A 13,326-nucleotide genomic window follows, 5' to 3' on the forward strand; every position below is an offset into this window, starting at 1 on the left:
ATCTTCGCGAGCGCGCTCTCAACTCGGGAATAGCTCGGAGTGGGAAACTTAAGGGGGGAAAAAATCGAGAAAAACGAAAGGATGGCTCTAAAGGTCGGAGAGGCGGCGCCATTCAAAAGATGCTTGGGATCGGTTTCCAGAGACATTTCTTTGACCTCCAATGCGTTAATTCTAACTTTTGCTCCACTTCAGGAGTATGAAGCCATTTAAAGTCTTGCTCTTACCCGAAAATTGAAAAGGGAGGATTGCCTAAAATACATAGACTGAATGATGTAGTAGACCACTACGTATACCTTGGTCAACAGATCTCAATGGAAGGTGATACAATAAAGGAAATTGAATGGCATGTTAGATGTGATTGGCAGGCATTCGGCAAGATGAGCATAATTTTCAAGAGCAACCTCTCTCCCTGTGCCTAAAGAGAAAGGTTTGTGCTACCTGCTCTAACATATGCCAGTGAATCATGGACACTTGGAATGGATACAAAAGTTAAGAGTGGTGCAAAGAGCCATGGAAAGATATATGCTTGGCATTACAAGGCAAGATAGAAAGACCCACACAAGGATTAGAGAGCAAACAAAAGTATACAATATCATCAAGAGAGTAAAAGAATTGAAATGGAAATGGGCTGGTCACACAGCAAGAAGAAGAGCTGATGGCAGGTGGACCAAGGCAGTCATAGATCCCACTTGATAAAAAGCATCCACAAAAGAGACCTAAAACAAGATGGATCGACAACATCTTGGCAATTGGCAAAACAAAACTCAGGACTGTATTGGTTGGAAACATGTGGAAGAGGCCTTCATCCTGCAGTGGATAGACAATGGCTAAAATGATGAATAGTTGCATGGCTTTTACGGTGGAAATTACAGTTGTTCCACCTGATACAGTATATCAATCTTGAGAATTTTTACTCATCTTTCTATCTGAATATTAAAAAATGGGCAGTACTCTTAAAACTAAATGAAACAGTAGAATAAACCAAACCTTTTAACCCCCCCATCTGTATCTAAGATGTTTCTCCACTGCTGAGGTCTTCTCTGTTCATCTTAAGGTGATGTAAAGCTCTACCAGCATTAAATCTGATCCTGTCTGACTTCTTTCTTGCCAACATTGCTTCAGTTTTGACTCACCACTTGGGTGGTGCTGACTTTTGGGACATGATAAGGGAAACAATTGGTGGATTCTGCCGTAACTGCTCTCCTCTCTCTTTTGTATGTCAACGGCTGGGAAAAACATCTTGGAAAAGAACATGGCTCGTTGCAGCACTTCATATACTCATACTGGGGTGTCCAAGGACATGGTAAAAAAAAATCAAGTTGTGGCCATTATAGTGTGAAATTATGGCACGTGACCGCCACAAAAAACTCAGGTAGAGCTTCCACTGCACCATCATGGCCATATTCCATGGATCTCCTTGCCTCTCTATATAATTTCTAGACTCCTTTTCCTAAAACCCATCAAAACCTGTGTTGAATAAAACTAAGCAACCGATAAAAGATCAGACTTCTGACCTCTCACACTGTACTTTTGGATTTCTCTCACCAGCACAGCACTACTGCATCTAGCATGTTAGGGAGACAACAGCAGAATGGTAGTCCACAAAACAATCCAGAACCCAGAGGAAGGGGGCCTGCGCACATCAGTCTAAAATGCCCAGGAAGCAGTGATCTGCTCCAAGACTAAGGAGTAGCAAAGTGTAACAGATTGTACACATCTTGCAACTGCTCTTGGGTGCTATTGACCTAAGGAAGAAAATGTTGGTACAACTAAGGATGGCATAAGCTGCCTCAGTCATGGGCTGGGAATGAGATAAAGCCAATGTCTTGGGGGAATGGCAAAGAACAAATGTTATCATTTGTCGCTATCCTATCCAAAATGATCCAAATTTAAATCAGTCAAGTCTTCTGTTCACCCACTGCCAGGATAATGGTACTTTATATTGCCACAGTGATAGTTAATAATGATAGGTGTTATAAATCTCTAGTGATGAAATCATGTTATCTGCCTCAGCAAACACCATCTGATGGAATTCATTGAGGAGGCTTCATATCTATTGTATCTCCAATAGCAAAGTACTATGAAGCAGGGACTCAGGTGACTTCCCTATTAATCTTTTCTCTCTTACCCAGAAAGTGGGTAAAAAGTCTCTCATTACTGTTCTGTCAGCACAAGGATGGTTAGATGACTCTAGGAAATACTATAAGTCACTAGTGGGGATCCTGCTTTAGAGCTGTTTGGCAAGTTCAAATAGGGAAATATAACTTCCATGTTCTGATGCTATAATGCCAAACTTAGCATCCTGAAATGAGATGAAATCCATCTGAAAAGCAAATTATATAGCTGATGTGGCATGCAGATAATATGCTCCCACCTACATATCCAATCAGATTTTCAGCCACTGTATTTTGAAGTAACTGAGGTTCTGCTGTTTCCATTCCTACCATATGTTTTAGGGATCTTACTTGACCTAGTTGAAAATTCTGAATTATGGGAATTGTAATCCCAGGTCCTCTGGAGTGGATTGTGAAAAGCTGGACCAGTGTCATAAAGGTTTTTGCCGGCTCAGGTGCTGAAAGGTATTCCTTATTATCACCAGACGCTTGCCTGGCTTCCAAAGGCAGGCTTCAAAAGCACCCTCAGTTTGCTTTCCAGGGAGGAATAAAACTCTACCAAACAAGACTGTTGATCAACTACTTCTAGGTCAGTATTCATCAACTTGGTTCCCTCCAGGTATATTTGGATTTTGATTCCCACAATTCTCAGTCAGCATAGAGGAGATGGGTTATTTAAAAGGCTGTTTCAGAGCAGGCTATTCAGCCAAACGGAGCTTTTTGGCTTTAGTATGCTGGGCAAATGATTTCCATGCAGATTAGATACAGAGGAGGTTAAGGATAAACATTATTTCACAAATGATGCCAAAACTAGATTTTCCATTTTTAACTCACCTGTAAAGTTTGCATTGGTGAGACGAAGGCTTACCTCCAACCCCATTCAAGTTTTATCTACGGTGGCTTATAGCCATTACTTGCTCTCTTGGGCTCTTCACTCCCTATTTTTTACATCGATATTTCCTACAGTCAGTTCCTTTGAACAGGAAGCAGATTTTGTTTGCTTATGCTCTCCAGTCATGTGAATAACACTGTATTAGCAGACAGCCTTCTTGCTATCGCTAACCATCCATATCAGAAGTGCACAAATTAAGTCCCAGGGCCATAGGCTGCCTTTGGATGCAGTCCCCAGGGTTCTTCAAATGTTGTCACTACCTTGTAATTTAGTGGATTCAACCTGTAAATTACTGTGCTTATTTTAATATTTGATGGAAAACTATCATCCAGTTTTAGTATATAGTGGAGTCAATTAAGGATTTAGATATCGCCATAGCTCACTCTAATGGATGCTGTCAATGAACTAAAATGTAATCATTTATAGAGATAGATTGCAAATGCTTATCCTATTTTACCGAGTTCCAGTCCATATGCTGAGTCATCTTGTTATGGTTAAATCATAACATAAATGTTTATTCAAGACTTCATTAAGCAAAGTTAATGGTGTTGGCCCTCATACTTGCTAGGGCATAAATTTCATTTTATTGATTCATGAGGAAATACCACATGGTTGCAATGTTCATCTCTTCAAAACTTGCAAATCATACGCAGTATTACAGTACCATCCTGAAAGAGTCCATACCAGGTTGCTGAATTATTTTTTCTGGACATACTGGCTGAACTTTCCACTGGCCAATAGGAGAATATCAGATTTGGTGCTCTAGCTAATCTCTCACTCCTGCATCATCAATGTTGCATCATCATGTTTGTTTTGTGTCAAAGGAAAAAAGCAACAAAAACAAAATTGATCACTGTGTAGGGGAGCAGCAAAATAGAATGGTAGGGCAAGACACAATGACCCCTTGACTTTCAGGAAATGAACCCTGAGGAGATGGGAAGCAGAAAGAGCTAAGAGTTTCTGCCAATAGAAAATGACTCATTCTGCAATTGAACTTGAAGTTAATCATTTCAACTTGCAAAAACACTTTACAAGCCTCCTGCATTGTGTAGGGATACAGAATACAATTTTGATTTAGCACAGGGGTGTTCAAACTTGGCCCTTTTATGACTTGTGGACTTCAACTCCCAGAATTTCTCAGCCAGCATGCCTGGCTGAAGAATTCTGGGAGTTGAAGTCCACAAGTCATAAAAGGGCCAAGTTTGAAGACCCCCGATTTAGATTAAGCACAGCTCTTGTCCATGGAAGGGACCTCATATACAATAGATAGAAGGAAGCTTTGTATTCTACCATTTATATCAGATGTCCCAATGTTTCTCATACCTAATTTATCATTTGCTCTGACCATATCCAACCTTTTCCTTTGTCAAGATCTATTTTGTGTACCTATGCTTGTCAAAAATACAATTGTGATGGAGAATTACCTGCTATGTAGCTTGCTTGAAGTTTCATCATCTTCCTACAAAAAATCCAGCTAATGCATACCGTTAAAATTCTAGCTATAGAATTCCAGTGAGTAATAAGGAGGAGGCATCAGCCTGGCTGAGAGAATCCCAGAGACTGTAAAAATAAAAGCATTTCTTAGGTTTTCCTAGTTCCAGATTTTGTTTCTCCAAGCCTTTTAGAAAGCTCATCTCATTGCTGTTTTTACTAGTGTTTCATGTCATGATCCTGACTAATGCATAATAAATATAACAATTCCTTGGGGGGCATTCTGCTGAGGATTTACAATTTCCTCAATGAGCCTTGTAATATTAAGGATTGCTTTAGTGTCTTCAGAAATTCTTTTATAAATAGGAGAATGAATCAGACTTCTTTGTGATCCTTTCTCCACATTTCTAAGCACAATTTGATCTAAGGTTCTCTCTGGGGAAATTGAACAATATGCAAGGTTAAGAATTGATGTCTTCCAGGTTCTTAAAATATAGATATTAAATTGTTATTCTAGTATTGTGGATTCATGCTAGATAGTGATTAATTTAATCAGCTAGTGATCTCCAAAGTATTATTTATCAAGGAGGCAAAGACTGTTCTCTCTACAAAATCCTTTAATCTCTGCTTTCCTTGCAGATGTTCACAGTCAAATGTCAGAAAAATTAATAGTGCCTGTACAGTTAAATGTATGGCAGATAGGGGTTGGGGACCTCTGCTGAGCAAGTGCTAGATTAACCTACTAGATGGATAACTCTGTGTGTTTTGCAAGTGCTATTTACTGACACTGCTATGCATGAAACATAAAGACATCCTTAAACTGACCTCAACTCTTGATGGAGACCATGAAATATTTTTAAGTGAAATACCCATTGGAAGGATGGTTGAAGAGACTATCTTACAGTGGAGGGCTGGAGGCTGAGTCCCATTAAGAATAACGGGTAAGTTATGCCCTATGCAAGCTTGCTATCTTTTGAGAATTAAAATTGGAGGGCCCAAAATGTTTCTCAGAACCTTTGTATTCATAATCAGTTGAGCAAATGGAAGAAATGAGTTCTGCAGAATGAATCCCACATTCACTTGACATGAATTTCACTGGACTTTTTACTCTGATGTCCAGCTTTCCCTAAATCAAAATCTTAATCAGATACTGTCCTATGAAAAATGGAAATAATTTGTTTGAATTCAGTGAAATTACTCAATTTTGGCACATACCTAACTGTCCATAATGGAAATTATTGGTGAAATTGTTTTATTTTTATCTGATTCTGCGCTGTTTCACTGCCTATTGCATTTTCACTGTCTGTGGCATTCTTCAGGACATTCTTTTGCCCACATATTTAACATATACATTGGGGCTAAACAACTGGAGGTTTAAATGCTATTGCTGTTGAAGGTTACCAATGAGTTATAAAATATAATGTGACAGAAGGGAAAATTTATTAAATGCAAGGGGATTAAATATATTCCTTATATTAAACCAGTTTAACTGAACTGTCATTTAATGTATTGTTAATTTAAATTGATTTAATTTTTTTAATATACTGCTTGCATATACTTATGAATATGTTCACAAGTACCTAATTTCAAGACTGAATGTAGTTGTCACTCCCAAAACACTGTATACTGATTTAGGTCTTAAGAACATTTGGCATGAGGTGTAACCATTTTGCTGATATATCTATTATTTTCTTCTTATACAGATGAGATGTTGACATGCTAAAGATTGGAACGGACAAGGAATAAAAAACTAAAACTCCATCCACATAAGATGAAGATGCTGTTGATGGATTATTTAATTTGGCCAAGAAGACAATATTCTACCTGTATTGAATGAAGCTGTAGGTCTGCTATAATATGTTTTATCTGATTTTTTTTAGCTGTTGATGCTTTTCTAAGCCACAGATTAAAAATTAATAAGGTACTATTAAATAACAACAAGATAATGTTACAGGCAGAAAATTGAACCATAATCTTAATGGGGCACTGTAGAACAACAGATAAATATAATCATTTAGGAAATGTCCAAAGAAAAGTCCTGGCAATAGCATGGCGTGGAGGTGGTGAAGGGGAAAAGGTGACGTTTCCAGAATAAGTAACAAAGAAAAGAGGAAAGCATTATGTGCATCTGAAATACCAATTTAGAAATCCTGAGGCAATACTTTCTCACAAAAATTATAATACTTTCTCACAAGAATTATAATCTTATGACTGCATGTCAAACACATTGCCTCTGCTAAAATAGCATGTCAAGAGGGTTCTAATTGGCTTTTCCCCTAACGTTCCAGTCATCTTTGTGCACAGAGATTTTTTAAAATATGGGGAATATCCAAACACATAATTTGCAGTTTGAAATGAGCAGCATCAGGAAACTTTGGATTGCTTAACTGAATGCATATCATATCAAGGCCATTTTTTGTTTATCAAGTGATGAGGATGAGATTTTTAGATGTTTTCTTGCAATCAGAAAAGCATCATTTAACATTACTCAGTTTTTAATGTTATAATGGTCCCAGCAACCTTGTATTGACCAAGGGAGTGAGCAGTGTGCATACTAAATTATGGTAGTTGGCAATGAGCTTTCACAGCAGAAGTATTATTTCTCTGACCAAAAGTGAATGAAATTAACATGCAATGATGAACAACCCTTGCAAACTAAGAGGTTGGGAGAATAAGAAAAGGCAGCAATTTGAGGAGAATAAAGAGCAAAGCTGCTCATTTAGATACATGTGAATTTTTTCACTAGCTGCCAATCTGCTGAAGGATTGATTTCCTTAAGTGCTTTTGCTGTTAAGTACCACTAGCATTTTGCTTTCACCCCTTTGCTCCTCTCTCTTTTTTTTTCTGCTTCCCTTATATGTAACTTTTATCCTTGACTCTTTCCCCTATTTTTAGCTGTAAATATGACATTAGAAGGAGGATAATATTAGGCTAGCTTTCTCCAACTCGATGTCTTCCAGATACACTGAGCTAGAACAGCCAACCTACTGGTGAGAATGGGAGTTAAAATCCAACACATGTTAACAGTAGATGTATTTGACAAATAAGAAGCAATAAAAATTGAAATGAATATTTTGAAATAAACCTTTAGCTGAAAAGCTAAGATTATTTGCAGGTAGGCTGAGTCATATATCTCTCACCTTTCCACACTGGTGGGCTTCCAGCAAAATAATGGATGGCAAAGCTTAATAAATGTTACAGTCTTCAAGTTTTCTGTGCATTGTGTTAAAATAAGGAGGGGGAGGAGGCTGTAATCTTACTTATTAAAAGGAGATTTTAAGCTAGTTTCACTCATGAGCTGAAGGTAAGTTGAAGATCGTATTATGAAGACATGGCAGGAAAAAATATGTTTCCAGTGCATGTCGATGTCTTGTTTAGCCACACATAGACAGTAATAAAATTCCCAGTATCTCAAGTCAAGGTCCCTTTTCCCCCTTAAAGCTTGAGGGGATGTTGGTTGAACATCTCCTATTTTCTGGGCATGCTTATTTCTATTTCCCTTTTCTTTTTATCTAAAACCTGTCCTTCTTTCTCATTCCCCCACCTCTCCTCCTCTTTCAAGGTCACCCTTTCTACAATTCAATGTGTCATTTTTTTCCTCCTTAAAGCTTGCCTGAATGAGACAATTTGCTTCCAGTGAAGCAGAACAAACTGAGATAAAAAACCCATTCATCTGAATTGACTAAATTCATCTCTGAGGATGAATGTAATGTATGGAGGTGTCATTTAGGAAGCTTAGGACTGGTATGTCATATGATTTTCAAAGCCCGAGTTGTCCCTCACCTTCACCAGTTTTGGGATTCAGTTCCAGCTCCTTAGATCTTTTTTATGCTTTCTGAACTGTTTGGATACCAAAGAAATCCCTTGGGATTCTTACTTGGTGTGTTGTTCATTCTGTTATATTAACAGCAGGTTTCTGATTAGAGCACAGAATAAACAACAGTGAGATAATTATCTCCCTGATCACCACTCAGCTGGAGCAAGAAGATCTGCCACAGAGCTGGGATACTATGTGGAATGCTGTGCATCTCTAAAGATTGGTGCATTGTCATTTGATATGCTAAAGCAATTTCTATAACTTGGTTCTCTCCAACTATGTTGGACCACAGTTTCTATAAGCTTCAGTTAACAAGCCCATTCCCAGGTTGCAAATCATGAGAGTTATAATTCAAGGCATCTAGAAGGAACCAGTTTTTACAGAAGGCTGTGCTAAAGTCTCAAAGGCACACTAGAGATGTGATTTGATTGCTGCTGCTGTACTTACCTCCTAGTCCAAGGGTAGGCAACCTTGGCTCTTTTATGACTTGTGGACTTCAACTCCCAGAATTCTGGGAGTTGAAGTCCACGAGTCATAAAAGAGCCAAGGTTGCCTACCCCTGTGACCTAGTCAGTCTCTTCATACCCTGTTTCCTTATACAGAAGAATGATCTTTTTACAGGCATGGTGGGTAAATAGACAGGTGGATACAATGTGCATTTTGTCTATCATTTTACAAAACATTTTCATGTTCATAATTTTGAGCAGTCTAACAAGTTGCTTCCCCTTTGGCTCTATAGATACCTTAATTACATAGTGTTTTTAGAATGTGTGAAGCCAAAGGATTATATAACCACATGCTGCATTTTGGAAATACATGGCCGCATGAAACCTTTAAGAAATAGAAAAAGATACCTAAAGAAAAGCAGCCATAACTGTTTAAGCCACTCTTCCCCAACCTGGTAAAACTGTTATGTATACCACATGCTTCTGATGGCTTTTTCTTTTAAAAAATCTCATTTTCCTAGCTATCAATAATATTGATTGGGTATTTCTGTTTGAAGGGCTACTACCTTTGGAGATCATCATATGGAGGTGCAGGAAACTGGCAGTGGGCAGAGGCAGAGATAAAATAGGTTGGAGCAAGCAATGGGTAAGAACAGAACCAAAAGCATAAGGAGTTACCCAGATGTCGTTTTGGTTTGGGGCCATCTTTCTTCTTCTCTTTTGGACCTTTCAATTTCAGTCTCTTATTCTATTCTATTCTATTCTATTCTATTCTATTCTATTCTATTCTCTTCTCTTCTATTCTATTCTATTCTATTCTATTCCCCCCTCCCTTTCACCACCTCTGTATATGAGGTGATCAGGAAAGGGACAAATTGATTTTGTTGGTGGTCCAAACTAACTGCTTCTTCAGGATCTTAGAAATTAGAAGAAGGCTTTATATGACCTTTATATGACCTTACTTATATTGTATTTCAAAAAAACAAAACAAAAAACAAACAAACACCTACATACCAGGCATCCAAAGCAGTAGCAGAAAGCAAGTTATGCAATTTGGATAGGTAAGGTAGTAGTGAAAATTTCTCCATGTATCCTTAAGGTTCCCTGAGTTTCTAGCTGTGCAGTGAATATTTAGAATGTAAGGTGATCAGCATCTCTTGTAACTGTTGTGAATGTCCAGCTCTTAAAAGATCTACTGTGAATAACTTGGTGAAAGTATAGCATTCCTCAAGGAGAATTGGTATGGTCTCCAATATCTAAAACCAATGCTTGCATTATTTTTAAGATCCAAGAAAAACCTTGAGTTTCTTTATATATTTTATGAGTTGTTTTGAAAGGACATAAGATGATAAGGTAAAAATGATACAAAGGAGTCTTTAACTTTTTGCCTGCTGTACATTTTTCCACTTTAAATCTTATTCCAGTTGTAAGCGAGGGTTAATAAGTTTCATAGCATTAATTTTAAACTAAATAGGTAAATACTTGCTGTGGAGAAATTGTGGATCAGAGGAACAGCAGTTAGAGTGCAGTACTGCAGGCCACTTTAGCTGACTGTGTTCAGCAGGTCAGCGGTTCAAATCTCACCGGCTCAAGGTTGACTCAGCCTTCCATCCTTCCAGGGTAGGTAAAATGAGGACCCAGATTGTTGGGGGCAATGTAAATATATATATACATTGCTTACTGGTGTACACCGCTTAGAGCAGGGGTAGGCAACCAAAACACTCAAAGAGCCACTTGGACCCGTTTCCCACCAAAAACAAAACACCGGGAGCCGCAAAATCCTTTTGATATCTAAAATGAAAATAACACTGCATATATCCTTTTTTACCTTTATTATAGGTGTGTGTGTGTTTGTGTGTGTGTGTATATATGTGTATGTGTGTGTATATGTATGTATATACACACACACACACATATATATATACACATACATACACATACACATACAGGTAAAAAAAGGATATATGCAGTGTTATCTTCATTTTAGATGTCAAAAGGGTCTCTCTCTCTCTCTCTGCCTGTCTCTCTCTCTCCCTCCCTCTCTATCTGCCCTTGGTCTGCCTGCCACTCCTCTTCCCCCACTCTCTCTCTCTCTCTCTCTCTCTCTCTCTCTCTCTCTCTCTCTCTCTCTCTCTCTCCCTCCCTCTCTCTCTTTCTCTCTCTCTCTCTCCTATCTGCTGCTCACCTGGCAAGCTTCAAGCTGTTGTCCAACAAGCTCAGGGTAAGCAACCTCGTCTCTTTTATGACTCATGGACTTCAACTCCCAGAATTCCTGAGTCAGCCTAGCTGGGCTAGCTAGCTCTCTCCTGCCCTTCCTGCTTCCTGCAGAGATGCAGCAAAGGGAGGAGCTCCGTCCAGAAAGCTTTTCAGCTCCTCAGAGAACAGTGTGAGTGCAATCTTTTACACACACACACACACACACACACACACACACACACACACACACAGAGAGAGAGAGAGAGAGAGAGAGAGAGAGAGAGAGAGAGAGAGAAGGAAGCAGGGAAGCGCAATTGCCTCTCTCTGTCTCTGTCTCTCTCTGCAAAGGCAGAGGAGGCTGGGAGCCACCGGGGAAGGCTCAAAGAGCTGCATGCGGCTCCGGAGCCACAGGTTGCCGACCTGTGGCTTAGAGAGTGCTTGCACTTAAAGCGGTATATAAGTCTCATAAATAAATAAATAAATAAATAAATAAATAAACTGTAAAAATGGGCACTGTTGCTTCTTCATTATCAATCATATCCTGCTAAGGCAGTTTTTCATATCCAGGAAGCTCTGTTAGACCAGTGGTTCTCAACCTGTGGGTCGGGACCCCATTTGGGGTCGAACGACCATTTCACGGGGGTCGCCAAACAAGGCTGTCCACCATTTTTTTCCCCTTTTCTTTGGCCACGCCCCTGGCACCCGGTGATGTATAAGTGGTTGGGGGTCACCACAACATGGGGAACTGTATTATGGGGTCGCGGCATTAGAAAGGTTGAGAACCACTGTGTTAAACTATAAGATGAGTATGGGGTTGGGTGTACCAGGTTTAACTCAGTTATGAATTAACATATTATCCATCTGTTTTTCATCCATGTTTCCACTACCTGCATTATACAAGGTCTCTTTCATCTTTGTTCCTGCTCATTCTGCTCCTTTTTCCATTGGCAGAGTCCTGATGCTACCTAGCAGTTACTTACCTCTTGTTACTTGTTGTCTTTCTGCTTCATATCTCTGATTAGATTTTCTTTTTGTCTCTGTTGTGTCTGTGAATCTTACTTCTATCTTCTGTTTTCTGTTTCTCCTTCTTATGCTGAGCAATAGCTCCTTGTAATCTTACTGACCCAGCAGACCCATCCTACAGTTGTTTAGAGGTTAGAAAAAATCAAAGCCACCTTGACTGCATTCTTCAGAGCCAAGAAACAGCAGAAACATAAAACATATTGAAGTATTACTGGTTTATTTTTAAGGCTTACATGCCATTCGAAGTGTATCAAAATTTAGTAGTTGTATATATATAGTAGTATACGTATCTGTGTATGTTTTAAGTTGCTGTACATAATTGCAGTATTAATTTTAAAATCCATACTAATACTAGATAATTACTGAATATTGTGATTATGTAGATAAAATCAGACTACTGAGAAACATGAGGGAGGTATCAACAAGCTTGACAAATTTTTAAGGTATGCATAAATAAAAAAATTGTGGAAGGGAAAAACTATAGGGAGCAATGTCCCCCTTCCCCCTCTCTGCTTTTTCTAACTCTAATCCAGACTGCCTAGAATGGGTCTGAATGGGTCAGAGCAATCACCTCCAACCTTGTACTCTCCAGATGTGTTGGGCTGAATCTATCTAAATTCCAACATCTGCTTAGACATCTGAATCTGTCTAAATTCCAACATGTTCTTGTAGGAAAGATTGCTCTTTAACTCTTTAATCCTCTAACAGGATTGTATTAATCTCATTTGTTAATATGGTTACCTTTGAGTTATAATAAAGATGAGCTTGAACTTGTTATCACCTAATGTATATTGGGGATGCCAGATCAGAGAAAGTCCTTCATAGAACATTTCATTGTAGGCGCATCAATCTATTCCATCTTATTCCTGCTCTGGTATTTCTGTCTCAAGAGGATTGTTTTTTGTGGTTGTTCCTCTACACTAGAAGAACATTGGAACCTCTTGCAGCAATGCAATTTGTATGAGATGTGTTTATTTGCCTTGTTTTCAAGTAACAGGTCTAGTAGCTATGTCAGGGCTGGGATGACCTCATCATCATCATTTACCTGTTCTGGAGAAATAGAACTTGATAAGCTCCCTGTGTAGAACATAAAGCATTTTTTAACAAATCACATAATAGTTTACTATCCCTTTAATAAATAGTCAATGCCTCAGCCACTTTTTTTTAATTGGCCCTCAATACCATCTTAAGCAACAATTTTGTGACACCACTCTTCTATGGAGTCGGTTGCCATGGCAGTACCGCATCCTTATTTGGTTGCCTGTCAGTTGCCTCAGAATCCTGCTGGGTAAAACAGTGTTGATAAAAAAAGGGTACAATTTTTTTGTTTTTCAAGGAGCATTCACTATGCAGCTTTATTCTTTTAGCAAAGAAGTGAAAATGATGAAAGTTAGATAGGGATTAAGG

General features: G+C 38.7%; 1 long non-coding RNA gene across 1 annotated transcript; it reads left to right on the forward strand.

Annotated features, from left to right (window-relative positions):
* Positions 1–1,956: 1,956 nt before the first annotated feature.
* On the forward strand, positions 1,957–7,598 carry LOC120298988. Its single transcript, XR_005554289.1, has 3 exons — positions 1,957–2,703; positions 5,077–5,378; positions 6,141–7,598. It is a non-coding gene; the product is annotated as an uncharacterized LOC120298988 (long non-coding RNA).
* The last annotated feature ends 5,728 nt before the right edge of the window (positions 7,599–13,326 follow it).

Source organism: Crotalus tigris, unplaced genomic scaffold (genome assembly GCF_016545835.1).
Source record: "Crotalus tigris isolate CLP2741 ecotype Arizona unplaced genomic scaffold, ASM1654583v1 scf7180000024167.7108832, whole genome shotgun sequence".
In the NCBI taxonomy this organism is placed as follows: domain Eukaryota; kingdom Metazoa; phylum Chordata; class Lepidosauria; order Squamata; family Viperidae; genus Crotalus; species Crotalus tigris.